We start from the raw sequence: 17,515 nt of genomic DNA on the forward strand, positions 1-17,515 counted from the left end.
TTTTTTTTAAATGGGACACCCTGTATATTAGTTTTGCGTTTTGTAGTAAATATTACAACCTTTCTTTTGGTATAAGGTTGTATGTACCTAGCTTGCTTCGTTTTGTAGATATTTTAAAAAAACTATAGATTTTACGTGTTTGCGGATTTTTTATTTAAAAATTTTTTTGCAAAAAAAATAATTATAATCTGGTTTTAGAAACATACACCAAAATATAAAATATGAAAATAAAAACGTAATTAAAGATTAAAATAAATCGTATGCTAGTACAATTCAATTGAATTTAATAACTTTAAATTATTTTACAAAAAATATTTTACCATATTAATGAATGCATAAATTAGTTACTAAATTAAATCAACAACCAAATTTTAAATCAACCGTAGTAATTTTTCTACTACAGCAACTTTCCTGTACCAAATTAATTGTTAGTTAAATTGTATTTAGTTAAACTTTTAATTTACCTTTTAAAACTTACATACATCTTGAGAATATAAAAATTATTATAAAGTATGCTTTGAAACAAATGAATGTTAAATGTATCATCCAAATTATTTATTAATATAAATAGTATTTACTGGTGTCACAAAAACTGGTAATACTTTTGTAGTTGAAATTTTTGTAACAATTTTTTATATTTTAAATTTTAATTTTTTAACCGAAAAATTTTTGGATATGACATTTGTTTTGGGCGAAACCATTAGAAATTATTACCAGCTTTTGTGACACGAGTAGGTACATAGATACTATTTACTTCTTAATATACTTCCATAACGTTCATTTGTTTCAAAGCATACTTTATACGTTCTCAAGGTGTAGGTAAATTAAAAAGTTATTAACTGATCTTACTCGTAAATACAATATAACTAACAATTAATTTGGTACAGGAAAGTTGCTGCGGTAGAAGAATTACTACGATTGATTTAAAATTTGGTTGTTTTTTTAATTTAGTAACTAATTTATTTATTCATTAATAAGGTAAAATATTTTTTGTAAAATAATTTAAAGTTATTAAATTCAATTGAATTGTACTAGCATACGATTTATTTTAATCTTTAATTACGTTTTTATTTTCATATTTTATATTTTACTGTATGTTTCTAAAACCAGATTATAATTATTTTTTTTGCAAAAAAATTTTTAAATAAAAAATCCGCAAAAACGTAAAATCTATAGTTTTTTTTAAATATCTACAAAACGAAACATGCTAGGTACATACAACCTTATACCAAAAGAAAGGTTGTAATATTTACTACCAAACGCAAAACTAATATACCATTTAAAAAAAATGAGAAAATTTTGTATTTGCAAATAGTGATCACACTGTATATTTTATGGCTAAAAGTAAAAAATATTAAATTATTTGAAAATAACACTATATTTTAAAAACTTTAACCTGTCACCTAAATTTTTATTTCCTTGGAAACATAATCCACAACCCTATAAATATTACCATTTTTCTCAATAAAAATGTAAATATTTTGAAAATTATTAACTTTAGGCCTATAAGACCTTATACAAATTTTTCATATTTTTAAATAATATATTCAAAAATGATTTAATATACAGGGTGTTCCATTTAAAAAAATAAAACTTTGGTTCATACCGTCGTTCTGACTCACCGTGTATAATTGAAAATAATTTTAAATTATAGACCTCTTTGATACACATTAGTTTTGTTATAAACATTTTTTTGTATATCTCATAATTTAGCCGTAATCAAAGAAGACCAGAGGTTTGGCGCACCCTGTATAAACAATGATTGTAATCAAAGTACTGCAAATTTGGAAACTGTACTTACAGCTATTAACAGATCACTGTACACTACTTCTATATATTTTGGTTTATTATTTAAATTTATAATGTTTCTTCTAAAAACTATAAAAGTTGTGGAGCTCAAAGTAGTTCGACTTTTCTACCTGAACTTTCAGGACCGGATCCAAGTAATCTATTTAAAAAGTGAAAATTAAATTTTGTTTTTTTTTAATAATAAGAACATTCTACCGAATCATTTAAATGAATTTTGGTTGAAAAAAAGGAAATAGTGGAATTAAAGATTTTTTTTATTAGATAAGAAATTTTTACAACAGAATAAAATTTAGCATACATTTTGAATCTTATATTTATGGTATAGTATATAAATAAATAATAGTTATAAAATATATATGATTTTGAGTATATTTATTTTCACTGTTTTGTCCTGGATAAAGTATGCAACGAGAAATACTAGAAGCCACAAACTAAAGGAAATACATTAACCCGGCACCTGCCACGTGGGGTGCTACCAGCACCCCATAACACATTTTTATCACATATTTGGTATTTCAAGTTTGGTAACCAAGCTGTGCATCATAGTAGCTTTCTATAATATTATATAGCATAGATGTGTTAGTGTTTGAAGTGGTTATTTAGTATCATTCTGAACTTGTAGCTCTAAAGTCGAATTGGGGTGTCATAATCTGGTACTTTCAGTTTTAATTTTTTTTTGTATTTTTTATAAACAGATCAAATTGACATTTTTTATTGAAGTAACTGATTTAAATTGTTAATATAGACTCTATACTCACTAAATCTTAATTTTTTTAGATATTTTACTTGACTTCATTTATTATGGCTTGGTACTTGCTAATTTGTTAATAAAACATGTTTTTTTATATTCTTGTGTTACTCAACACATTATTTTGTTTTTTAAACAAGTAGATCACAGAAAATTCTTAAGGGGTTCTGTGAGCACCCCACGTGGCAGTTGGCGCCTTGCAAAGCCACGTGGCAGGTGCCGGGTTAAAATCAATTAGCCCTGAGAATATTTTTAATTGGAAAGTTTTATTAAATTTTGAATTATATGTGTGTGTGTATTCATTTCATAACTACCATTTTGGAATAGCTTTCACGTACGTAAAATGAAGGATACGAATATTAAGATCCGGGATTTGCCTTAAAAATATCTGGATGTAATTTAAGGCAGTCAATATGCGGTACAGAGATTTGTAGCGACTGTCATCTCTCGAATTCCTACTTAATGCAGTTGCGGAACTGTATCCAGATCCCCATTTTTATCGCTGTCACGAGTGCATATTCGAATGCAGTGTATTTACATTTCATTTTTCAATTTTCCCAAATCCGTACCTATCTGGTATCACAAATTCTTTGTCGTCGGTTCTCTTTCTGATATTCTTCAGGGCATATTATCATTTTTGTACTTCCCATACAAGCAGGAAGTCGTCATATAGAGCTAATATAATTTGTATTTCGGCTTCCGTTATTTTTTTGGGTTGACTCCAATTATAATATCTTTATCGAAATATGAGATAGGAAGTAATATTACTGTCGATGCGAACGTACACTTTGAGGCATAAGTTAAGGATATAGAAAATGTATGCTCATTTTCATAGTTGATTTTTTCGTGAACGGATTGACGGATTTCGCTATTTTTTTTTTATTTTTTAAGTATTTCTTTAGTATTTACACAGTTGTGCACAGATTTACTCAAACTTATTTTTTGTACTTATACCGTGTGGAAGAAAAGAGATATTTTTCTTATGTTACGTTTGAAACACAATGTATAGGTCTTGATCCCGCGTATGAAAAAAAAGTTGATTAATAGCAAGCTGCAAATTTTTTAGTAGCCTAAGGGTGTCTAGTTGGATAAACTTTGATATATGGGAACACTGGAACAGGGGCAGTTTTAATTGTGGAACAGGTTAAAAATTTGGAACGGTCAGACCACGAAAACGGCACATTTATTTTGTCCGACAAAATATACTTAAACTCTCTAAACAGAGATTAAACTCTCATGGAAAAATCAGACTGCTATTTATCACTTGTCATAATTCCTGTCATTTGACATATTCTACATGTTCGACTCACTAAAACGCCTTTTTGGTGATAAATAGCAGTCTGATTTTTGCATGAGAGTTTAATCTCTGTTCGGAGAGTTTAAGTATATTCTCTCGGAAAAAATAAATGTGCCGTTTTCGTGGTCTGACCGTTCCAAATTTTTAACCTGTTCCACAATTAAAACTGCCCCTGTTCCAGTGTTCCCATATATCAAAGTTTGTCCGACTAGACACCCTTAAGCTATTAACAAATTTTCAGCTTGCTATTAATCAACTTTTTTTTCATACGCGGGATCCAGACCTAGTAGGGAGAACGAGGTACAAATCTGAGAGTAGATCGGAATAGTATTGTAGTCTTATGTTTTGTGAACATTTTGGTTTTTGAATCTCCCTGATATCTTTAGAAATGAAGAAATTAGGTGTTTTTACTCCTGTGTTAAAAACATGTGTTTTAACTGAAAAAAAAAACTAAATTAAGAATAAAAAATAACAGTTAACGATACCGTTTTATTGTGAAAATTTTGTTCAAAATTTTTTCAAATTCAAAAAACGAAAAATGTTTAAATTGATTTTTCTAGCAAACGATACATCCTACCGACTTAAAGCAAGCGTAACTTTTAGTACCGTTGGAACATCCGTTGGAACAACTGTATCTATTGTGTGGCCGGAAAGGCCCTTTACACCATAAATAGTATTGTTTCAACACCGCGTCAATGTTTGTTGGCGTTCCGGCGCATGCGCATCGTCAAGATCTCCTCGCCGGGGGACCTCGCTCCATGGGGGCGACTGAATTCGAGTAGGTTTTGTATGCAGAATATTAGTTACATATCCTATGCTATTTCGGTCCAGAAATTAACTGTATCGGTGTAGGATTTGTAAGCGAAATTCTTGATTATTATTGAGCAAATATCTATATTGTTTCAGTCATGTAAGTAAAATTAATCAAATATTTACTAAGTGGATTTAGTCTTATATCATAAAATTTAGATATGTTTTGAAAATTAACATGAATAATATATATTTGGATAATATTAAAAATTAAAAACAAATGAATAATTACTAATATACTGTTATATTTCTATTTGATATGAAAATTAAAATTTGATAATTATAGACAAAATTCAATTTAATATAAAATATTTTCAATTTTCTCAACCACGGGCATATAAATTTAGAACAACCTGTATACAACAAATTGTTATATTTAATTTTAAGGAGTGATTAAATAAGACTCAAGTGAAATCGTTAATAGGTCATTATCGTTGTTCGCGGAAGGATCGGTCATTAGCCGATGCTAAATAAGACTAAGTGGAAATAGAGAATAGGTCATTAAAATTTGTATATAGTAGAAAGTAATTTTAGAATGGGAATTAACTATTTTCTTTGAAATCCATTAAGCATATTTAGAAAGTTTAAAAATTGGTTTTGAGGAATACTGCGAATGAGAGTTGGTGGTGAAATTTTGATTTGTGAATCTGGAAGGGATATTTAGAAAGTAGGGGAATGAATGACAAATAGAAGCAGAATGTTTTGAGCTGTCGAGAAGTGAAGTCGAGTAGTAGACGGTAGTGTACGGAGAGTGAGAAAGCCGGTAGTTCCGTGAGTGTGGAGTATCTATCTTGGAACGAGAAGTAGGCCAGGTCGAGAGTAAAAGAACCTCCTTGAGCCCAGAGTGTCCCGGTAGCTGATAGCAGTTTCGAAAAAGGTAGAACACAGCATCACGACAAAAGCAGGAACGAGAGCTATTCGAGCTAGTTTTTCAAAGGAGAACATCACTGGAAGCCAGGACGAGGTTTGATCGCAGCCAAGGATAGCAGGAAAGGGTTTTGTGTGAGGACATTTTCAGTTCACCAGGAAAAGGTCAGTCTCATTTGTTTGGACATGAATGTATGGGTTTTTTTCGTATTAAATTCCACATAAAAAATTGAATAACATAATCAATAATATCAGAAAAGCTTCATCAAACTTAAATAGAGTTGTTCCTAATAACTCCTAATAGTTAAATGCTAATAAAAACTTTCAATTAAAAACCAAAAGGAAATAAGATTCCCATTTGTAAATGTTATGTTTAAGAATAATAAGAAATAGCAAATATTAAGCATTGATTGCCTTTTAAATAAAATAAAAAATATTTTGATTATAATTGTAACCCATATGTGTATTTTTTTTACTCTTTTCTTTTCTATCCCGATTAGGAACCATTAAGAAATATTTAGAAGCCACGGAAGTAAGTAATTAATTTATAATTCGCCCTGAGATTGAAAACATATTGATATGTGATCTGGTTAATTAATTAGATTAGTATTAATACATTGATTAAATTAAGTAACATATAAGAATATTATCTCATATCAATAATCAAGATCACATCAATACGAATATAATATACATTATGTCCCTGTAAGTTGGAACCATATGGAAAACTTTTTTATTATTGATTTGACGAAAAAAGATACATATTTTTCATAAAAAGTTCTGCATGGTCTATAACCGAAGATGAACTCATCTGATATTAAGCTTTATTAATAGTATATGAGAGATGTCAAAAAATATGAATTTTTGTCAAGAGTAAAGTATCTTTATATATTTCACAAGACTGAAACTTGTTATTATGAAAATTTATTTGGACTCAAAAATAATGTTTTACTATGCAACTACATTTTTCTAATTGAAAGAAAAATTGAAAATTTCTCAAATTATCTCAAATTAATTTTCTCGATATTATTAGTTTTACGAAAAAAAAGTTATTTTTTATAAAAAGTTTTGCATGGTCTAGAAACTAAGATACAACCATAATTTATCAATTGTATACAAGGTTTGTCAAGAAATATAAATTTTGTTCAAGAGTAAAATACCTTTATAGTTCACAATATTTCAATTAAAAAGATGTAATTGTATCATACATGCTTTTGAATTCTGAACAACTTTTTATAATAAAATTTTTAAATATTGTGCAAAATAAAGGTACTTTACTCTGTAAATAATAAAAATTCATATTATTTTTTGACATAGCCCGTATAAAACTGATAAAATGTGAAATACTATTATTGAATCTTACTTTGTAGAACATGCAAAACTTTTTATAAAGAATAATTTTTTTTTGGTAAAATTAATAATTTCGGAGTTAAAAATAAAAATGATGTTAGGTATCTTCAATTTTTTTTTTCAATTAGAAGAACAAAATTGTGCATTAGAACATAATTGTTAATTCCAAACAACTTTCGATAATAACAATTTTCAATATTGTGGTATATAAAGGTGCTTTACTCTTGAGAGAAAATCATATTTTTTGACATACCTCGTATACTTTTAATAAAATTTGATATCTAATGATTGTATCTTAGGTTTTCGACCATGCAAAACTTTTTATAAAGAACAACTTTTTTTCGTAAAAGTAATAATAAAAAAGTTTTCCATAAGCCATAAGGTTTAAACTTAGTGGGACATATTGTATAAGAATTAAAAAATATCTAACATGGGTATTTACTAATATTAGATACTTACTAAATTATTGAACACAGTTAAGTCAGTGTTTTTTTTGCACTAGACTCGTTTTTTTCTATGCTTAAACTACTGTTGTGAGGTTTCTCCTTTTTCTTTTTTTCCAGAGTGGTTGGTCTTCCAGACTGTATGCGATTCTGACCTTTTAGTCCCCTATCCTTTCTTCGAGCTATAGCGGTAGGTTGTACTCGAATTTTTCGGTTCCTGGCAAATCGAGTTGTGTGAGAAAACATAGATACTATTTGTGACGGATTTTTCATTTTTTCCAATGTTGTTACAAATTTTTTCAGCACTGTGGTATTCGAGGGACATTGATATTTTTTTAATATATCTGAAAGTCTTATAAATTCGGCGTGCATTCTATCATTTTTTTTCAATTAGAAGAATGTAGTTGCATATTAGAAAATTATTTTTAAGTTCAAACAAATTTTTGTAATAACAATTTTCAACCTTGTGAAATATATAAAGGTACTTTACTCTTGAGACAAATTCATATTTTTTGACATCCCTCGTATACTATTGATAAAACTCGATATCTATCAGATGATTGCATCTTCGGTTTTAGACCATGCAGAACTTTTTATGAAGAATATCTTTTTTTTTTGTAAAATCAATAATAAAAAGAGAATGTGTGTGTACTTTGTACGCACGTAAGAAGTTATACTTCTATTATATGATTTCTTAAAAATAAATATACTTTAAAGAGTTTGTTTTAATTTTTTTTAAACACCAAACTAATTTTGTGCTTACCGCTTTCAAAAAAATAAAAAAAAGTATAAGATTGCTACGGATTCGAACTCAAGACTTCTCGATCTCTAGCCAAATGCTATACCAAATACGCTACGAGGACTGTGTCTGTATCGGTTCGGACGTACCTAATGACAATTCACGGTAACAAACAGACAAGGTGAAGTAAAAATAAATATACAATAAAATGTTTTATTAATACTCATCTTACTCCTGAGGAAGACAAATTTAAAGACACAAAAATTATAATAAATATATTTACTAAAAACAACAATATATTCTTTTCACACCTTTTCTTGCACTGATATATTTATACATAACTTGAAAGATTTAGCTAAACGCCATACTCTCTGTGTGCGCATGCGCGTAATATTATGAAATTTTACTCTCAATCGCGCCTAAAGAAGTATAACTTAAAAAGTGTTCCATATGGTTCCAACTTACAGGGAAATACTGTATATATATTCGTATATTAGTAATTATTCATTTGTTTTTAATTTTTATTATTAAATATACAGGGTGAGTCATGAGGAACTGTACATACTCCTACCTCGTATAGAGGCCCCTATGGGGAATAACAAATGACCATTAAAAAGTGCCTGATCCCATTGTTTAATAATATACAGGGCGAGTTTCGAATTTTGACAGAAATTTATATTCGTCATAATTTTTGAACGGTCATATCGATGTGTCTCTTATTTTGGTCAATCGTTACACTATTACCACCTAATTAACTGATTTATTCAAACTAGAAAAAAATCAGGTCCGGCTTTAAAAAATTAGTTCGTTGGGTCTTAGAAAAAATTTCACCCTGTATACGCTTTTTGAAAACTCTAATATTAATTTTACAAATTAGACAAATATGCAATTAAAATGACATATTTATTTTTCCCCACACGATTACTTAATTTTTTATAAAAAAATTAAATTTGACTATGAATTAAAAATTTGGTAAAGTGAACCATAGATTTAAAAAAAATTAACTTTTATCACCAAAATTAATTTTTTTAAACAAATATTTGATTTATGTTACCACCCAATCAACTGATTTATTCACACTAGAAAAAAATCAGGTCCGGCTTTAAAAAATTAGTTCGTTTGGGTCTTAGAAAAAATTTCACCCTGTATACGCTTTTTAAAAACTCTAATATGAATTTTACAAATTAGACAAATAGGCAATTAAAATAGCATATTTATTTGTATGCCCACACGATTACTTAATTTTTTATTAAAAAATCAAATTTGTCATAATCGCAATTTTACCATAAAAATAAAAAAATTAAACAACGTTTTTCTTAAAATTAAAAGTTTCACCATTTTTTTTTTCTATAACATCTCTAGATCTAAAATTCCCCATAACACTTATCTTTGGAGTCTATAGTTTAACATAGACGTGATCAAATAGATACATTTTAAACTTTTTCACTTAATTTTTGCGATTTAACTTTGCAATTCACGAATCTGCACCTTTCATTTTTTAAAATTCATAACTTTTACGAGAAGAATACTGAAAGTCTACAACAATAATTGTCATAGTCTTTACAATGGTAAGAGATACGTGCTGTAAAAATTTCAGAAAAAAAAATTTTAAATGGAACGTTGTAGCGAGTTAAACCGTGATTTCATCTTTTTTTTTTTTTTTCATTTTTAGGTTAAAATTCGGATTTTGACAAATTTGATTTTTTAATAAAAAATTAAGTAATCGTGTGGGGAAAAAATAAATATGCCATTTTAATTGCCTATTTGTCTAATTTGAAAATTCATATTAGAGTTTTCAAAAAGCGTATACAGGGTAAAATTTTTTCTAAGACCAAAACGAAATAATTTTTTAAATCCTGGCCTCATTTTTTCTAGTTTGAATAAATCAGTTGATTGGGTGGTAACATAAATTAAATATTTGTTAAAAAAAAATTAATTTTTGTAATAAAAGTAAATTTTTTTAATCTGTGGTTCACTTTACCAAACTTTTAATTCATAGTCAAATGTGATTTTTTTTATAAAAAATTAAGTAATCGTGTGGGGAAAAAAATAAATATGCCATTTTAATTGCCTATTTGTCTAATTTGTAAAATTCATATTAGAGTTTTCAAAAAGCGTATACAGGGTGAAATTTTTTCTAAGACCCAAACGAACTAATTTTTTAAAGCCGGACCTGATTTTATTCTAGTTTGAATAAATCAGTTGATTAGGTGGTAATTAGTGTAACGATTGACCAAAATAAGAGACACATCGACCTAACCGTTCAAAAATTATGACGAATATAAATTTCTGTCAAAATGCGAAACTCGCCCTGTATATTATTAAACAATGGGGGCAGGCACTTTTTAATGCTCATTTGTTATTCCCCATAGGGGTCTCTATACGAGGTAGGTGTATGTACAGTTCCTCATGACTCACCCTGTATATTATTTTAAATATAAATTTTTAAATATATATTATTCATTTTAATTTTTAAAACATATCTAAATTTTATGATATATTAATAAATCCACTTAGTAAATATTTGATTAGTTTTATTTACATGATGAAACTGTATAGACATTTGCTCAATAATAATAAAAAATTTCGCTTACAAATCCTACACCGATGCAGTTAATTTCTGGACCGAAATAGCATAGGATATGTAACTAATATTCTGCATACAAAACCTACTCGAATTCAGTCGCCCCCATGACTGAAACAGTATAGGTTTTGTAAATTCGCTGTCCGGCCGGTCACACAGACAGACAACAATAATTGCGATTGAAATGTGATGGCGTACGCAAGTGAGCAGGTATACAATTTGAAGAGCGTTTGGTCGCTTCAGTGTGGGTACACGAAATGCGTCATAACAATAAAACAATTACCGATATTATGAATGACATTGTTGTTCGTTTTGAAAAACCATCACCTTCCAGGCCAACTTTGCTGTCGCGGGAGAAGCATGCTTTTTCATTGGGAAACGTTCTCGACTAACCAAGAAGTGGAAGACCAAGCACTCTAGCTGAAACTTTTCTGCTTGGGCCTTATTTTTTGAAGTCTTTTCAAAATTGAAAATACCGTTTTAGAAGATCTAAACTAAATTTTCAACGATAAGTTCACCTGATCCAGGTATTTTGAGTACTTAGCTCTTAGCCAGTCTCGTGCCATAGATATTGCCAAAGGAATATTAGACTACTTACAACGCCATGATATTCTAAGCAAATTAATTGTTATGGGATGTGACGGTACAAATGGCAATACGGGCTGGAATACGCGAGTAAATAAACCATTACAGTGGAGTGTATGCCTGTTGCACGCTAATGAACTGCCCTTACTATATTTTCTGCAAAAACTAGATGGCCACACACAAGGTCCCCCTTCATATTCTGAGCCGATTGGATCCCTTCTTCTCAACTGCGAAAAAATGTTTTTAAATTTAAAGCCATAGAAGCTGTACTGCCTCTTGTAAATGAAAATGAAATATAGATCAACAGTATTTGTACAAGCTATCCAAAGCAATTGAAGATGGAATAGGTCCTCAGAGTTTGGCAGAGGGAAGTCCAGAGGAGATGTCACACTCACATTGATTCACGACAGCTAACCGAATTCTTAGAGTATATGTTGCTACAACTGATCCTTGTGAAAATATTTTAGCTCAGTTTTTGTTAAAAATATATTCTCGTATGTAGTTTGAGATAAAAACACAGCCATGATTGAAATGTGGTCACAGGATCTATGAAAATTAATGCAGGTCTCGAGAGATTTTCCGAATAATGTATCATCAATTATCAATAAAGATAAATAAGACAATGCTTATTTTGTGCACCCGGAAATTATTCAGATTTTTATGTACGAAAGCTGACTTAAAATTCGCATTTTCAAAGTATTCCAAATCCCCAAAACAAGTTCGATGCAGAAGGTTACATAGATCTCATAGACTGGATGAATCGTACTATAACAGAGCCTCCTCTAACACAGCATATGTCCGACGAGGAATTGTGGGATATGGTGAAGCAAGTTCCAAAGTTTGACAATTTTCCTTGCCATACTCAAGCGGTGGAAAGGTGTGTCAAGATAATTATTGCCGATGCGTCGATAAAAGTGTGTGGTGAAGAATCTATTATAGAGATTGTTACATCCGAGCTAAACTTCATACCAGAAATAATTTGCCGATATTTGAAAGTAAATGACAATACTATGCTCCAAGAAGTAAGTAAAAAATGTTGACCAAAGTAGAGTGGGTTGTTGGGACTCGCCGTGCAGCTACCTCATTGTGGTAAGTTCTTGGTTGAATGATTATACGAAATAATGCTAAATATTTGCTTAATATTTCAATGTAAAGAACCTTGCGTGCCGAATATTGATTCGAGCAAAAAGCTGTATAAACGCATAAATACTAAACATGCATTTTTTACCCTCTTTTATATTTTGAGTCCTGGGGCCGGTTAAATTTTTTTAGCGTGATGAAAAGTTTTTAATAAGATAATAGTACCGATATTAATATTGTAGACATTCGCTTGTCCCAAAAATAGAGCAAAAAAATCCTATGTTTGATACACAGTATGGGAACGACCATATACAACTTTTTTGTACTAGCCCGTTTAAGATTTTCCAAGATAATTTTTTTGCCCGATTCCGGCCCAGCCTAATAATCAACATTTTTTTGCTAGGGGGTGTCACAGATATTTTTGTGTTTCCATACTTTACGTGCGCACTGTATATATAGGCCAAACATCAAAATTATTTTAATAATACAAGTTGAACAATACGATGACCCAAGAAGTCTGGTTGGAACAAATTAACTCGAGAAGCGTCAAGTGGTAAACTTGGAAGAAGTTACAAAATAGCACTCGAGAGGTCTGCTTCTGGCGTTAATGATAAATAAGTGGAATCCGGAGAATTTAGGGCATTATTCATTTCGACTCTTCTCCCATGATTGTACGTATTTAACATTACAGAACAAGTTTTTGCTAAATCTGAGTTCAGTACAGCGATAATAAAGTTTACAACTTTCCTACAAGCATTCCTCGACCCCGAACCTTTCAAGAAGCAGGATAGGATTACAGTAAAAACTGTGAAATATTTATGACAACCAGATTTAGTGTGAATGGAATAAAAAAAATTTGTAGACAATTGAATATAAAATTTACACGGAGAGTAATTAATTATTAAAACTATAAGAAAATATATGAAAATGTAGGGAGCGAAATAAAAGCCCTAAAGGTATAGTGTATGGCATACAAACACTAACTGTGAAACTAAAAGTAAAGTTATGATAGAAGGACGGGTTTCGGATAGCTTTATCACCAATAGAGGCCTGCGACAAGGTCAAAGTGACCAGTTATCAACAGATTTCTTCAATTTAAATTTAGAGAAGATTTTACGAGAATGTAGCATCTATACTAGAGGCACACTATATCATCACAGGCATCAATGTGTAGCATACGCAGATGATATTACCTTAATAACAAGAAACCTGCAGAATTAGGATAAATCTTTAATAGACCAGAGAGAATAGCTAAGAAATACGGTTTAGAAACAAACGAAGAAAAACCGAAATATATGGTGATAAAGGAAAATTAAAATCATCTGGGATAGTTCTTTAAGGTACAAAGTCCAAGTAAAATATATAACTTCGAAATTGTCGGCCAATTCGATTACTTGGGAGTAACAATAAAAAATAGGAATGAAGAGAACCAAGAAATCGCAAAAAGGATGGTCATAGTTAGTAAGAGTGCTGGGATTGTGACTAAGATATTGAGGTCGAAGGTAATATGCAGAGCAGCATAAAAACGAATATATACAACAGTTTTCCGACCTACAGTACTCTATGCTAGCGAGACCTGGACAATAAACAAAGACATGGAAGTAAAATTAGATAGATGGGAACGAAAGATTATCAGAAGAATATACGGAGGTCTAAATGAGGGGAATATCTGGCAAAGAAGAACAAATGACGAACTAATGCAAATAATGGACACCCAAAAATAACAACACTCGCCAAAATTCAAAGAATAAGATGGCTCGGGCATATAGCAAGAATGAAAGAGAAGGAAGAGTTCCCAGTAACAAGGAGGCTGGTACACGAAAAAAACGCCCTTGAAGAAAATGTCACGTAAGGTTTTTATGATCTGGAAACCAGTTTTTTGTAACCAAAACCTATCGATGAATACCCGCAAGAAGGTCCTGAAATGCTATGTGTGGTCTCTATTATTGTATGGTTGTGAGACGTGGACGTTAAAAATCGGAATGATAAATAAATTGGAAGCATTCGCATTGTGGTGCTATCGACGAATCCTAAAGATATAGTGGGTTTCGCACACTTCCAGTGAAGATGCTCTTTAAGGCCCAGTACTTTATGTCTCCGTTAACAGCCGGTTAGTTAACCGGGGTTTAATCGGGACCTCTTTAGGGTCTCTTGCGTTGTGATAAATGCAATTATAATTATTATTATACTTATTTATAGTTATATTAATACTTGTAATTGCATTTATTACAACGCAAGAGACCCTAAAGAGGTTCCGATTAAATCCCGGTTAACTAACAGGCTGTTAACGGAGACATAAAGTACCGGGCCTAAATGATGAATTCAGAACGTCTACTCATAAACATCATAAAGAGGAGAAAAACAGAGTACTTCGACCATATAATTAAAGGAACTAAATAGCATCTACTTCGCCTTATAATACAAGGAAAAGTGGAGGGAAAGAGATGGATTGGTCTAAAGAAACTTTCATGGTTGCGTGATATTAGACAATGGTGTGGTTCTAAGGTAGAAGCATTGTTTCGCGCAGCACCCGATAGAGAAAGGTTTCAGGAACTTGTAAACATGATGATGGCCAACGACTGAATACGGATACGGCACCTAAAGAAGAAGTTACAAATACTTACCGTCGTACAGGAGTGAAGAATATTACTATAAAATGTTTTCTTTAAGAGCTTACCGATGCTGTTATTATTACCTGCAACAAAAATAATGAAATAAATATTAAAATATGGAAGAATGGTTTTGTAGGATTTTGGGATTTTTGTGGAAGTAGCAGAAGCTGTTATAATTTTGACTTTTATCTTGGCAGAACAATTGCTACAAATTATCTCGAATATTAAATTTGACCTTAGGATCAAGGGTAGTACCTACTTAATATATTAGATCTAATTTCTGGCTAGGCCATTGGGTATATTTTAATAATTTATTTATCAGCAGATATTTTGATATTTAATTTATAACAATGTGAATACCAAGTGTTCAATTTTTGACATGTGCAAAACAATATTATATTTTTCGCCGTATGATTCCTACAATTATCCATCTCAATTTCAAATGATATTTTTGATATAAGGTTGATGTCAACTTATTCTATAATATATTGGTCTTGGTGTTTCATCTAAATCAGAAGGTATTTTAACAATATATAATCCTTTGCTCGTTCTTATTTATTGTTAAATTTAGTTTTTTGGTAAAATAGATCTCGACGTGTTTGTTTTACGTTAAAATGGATTTCATGTAATCAAGTGAACTATTTTACAATAATGTCGTCCCAGGAACGCAACTCAAAATTAGTGACCAAAAAAGTTAAGTAAAATTTTTCATTTTAGTGAGGACTTTATATTTTTTAATTTAATTTTCCATTTCTAACAATCGTTTTTTCCGATTATAGCGCCATCTATCCATAATTCGAACAAATGTCTCGAATAAAATTTGCTTATTTTTACCTAAAGAATCCAAATACGCAATAAAAATTTGAGGGTCCCATTTAAGATTTTAAAGTAACCCCCCACTCCTTTTTCGCGGGGGGTTGTGTTTAGTACCGTTCGATAAATTTTTCAAAAACATTTTGAAAGTGTATTTTACAGTTTTTCGATCTGACGTTTATTTTGTGAAATATTGCGGGGTTTGTATTTAAAATTTTAAATTTACCCAACACCCCTCTTATCTCCGTGTGGGATCATGTTTAGTACCATTCGATAGATTTTTGAAAAATATTGTAGACGTAATTTTTAGTTTTTCGATCTGATGTTCATTTCGCGAAATATTCGCTTTTTTGTGAAACTTTTTAACTCACCCATTTCCTTACGCCCCGCTCAAATCGTCAGATTTTTGAATTATACACTCTTTGGCATGTTTTTAACTTACCATGCCTTAATCTGAAAGGTTCGAGTATTAAGGAGAGATTTTTTTTTCGTGTCTCCCTTAACGAACTTCCCTGTGTTAAGAGCCAATATAAGGTAGAGGTACATCTGCAGGGTGCCAGGTTTCTCCCCATATGATAATCTGACGCGTTCGAGTAACAGCAAAAATCCCCACTTGGGCTCCCCTACCACAATATTATCTTTTTGATCATCTTGTAATTGTATATAGTCCATGTGGTGAGACCGCTCCCGTCTGAAAAACATTTCTAATTCGGTTTCTCTGCGGATTCATATTCAAAAATGTCCCCTTTAAACAAATCTGAAGGGTGCCGGAAGGAATTTTTGGGCAGAAATTGTTTAAACAATTTTTTTAAACAAATACATAAGATCACCTTTTATTGATCTAAAAAATATATTTTAGGTTTTTTGGGTCATTCTAAACAAGAAAGATATCTTGTGATTTGTCTCAAAAATTTACAGTTTTTAGTACGTTCTTTGAAGGTAAAATATTGCAAAACCTCTAAATTTTAAAGAACCGCTTGGATTGACATGAAATTTGGCATACAGATAACTAACAAGTAAAAGAAAAAAAGTGATATTGTGCCGATGTGTGCTTTTGCCCTGGGGGTGAAAAATATATGTTCAAAATAAGTGCGGAAATGGATAAAACGCCTAATTCTAAGCAACTTTTCTTCTATAAAGTTTTTTCAGCAAGTTAATACTTTTCGAGTTATTTGCGAGTGAATATGTTAATTTTTCTACAAAATAACTATGTTTTCAAACGGTTTTTCTCAAATAAGTCAAAAAGTAAGTATTTGGTGAAAAAAAAATTGGTATCAAAAATATAGCACATAAAAAAGTGAAAAACTTGGTATATTAGGTCACTGCATCTAGTAAAAGCAAAGTTATAGCTAATGAAAAATAGGTTCATATTCGTCAAATTCCAAATCGTATATTTTAACGTGCCATAACCAAAAAACGAAGCACTTTTTTGGGAAAAACTCATTTTAACTTTTTTAAAGTGTTTAAAAAATGTATATTTTTGATTTTAAAAAAATTGTTAGCATCAAAAGTAAACAAGTTACGCTCAAAATAAAGTTAGTATCTTTTTTTTGGTAAGAAATCGGGAAAATCACCCCCTAATTAGCATTTGGTGACCACGGTCACCATAGCAAACGAAGTTTTGAAACCAGAAAAAGACCCAATACAGAAAAAGGATTGGATGACCGATAAAATACTAGACCTTATTCAACAACGAAGAAATTGGAAAAAAAAAAGACGAAATTCGGTATAGAGAGATATATCGACAAATAAGATACGAGGTTAAGCGAGCAAAAGAG

The sequence above is a fragment of the Diabrotica virgifera genome, chromosome 4 (genome assembly GCF_917563875.1).
Source record: "Diabrotica virgifera virgifera chromosome 4, PGI_DIABVI_V3a".
Taxonomy (NCBI): domain Eukaryota; kingdom Metazoa; phylum Arthropoda; class Insecta; order Coleoptera; family Chrysomelidae; genus Diabrotica; species Diabrotica virgifera.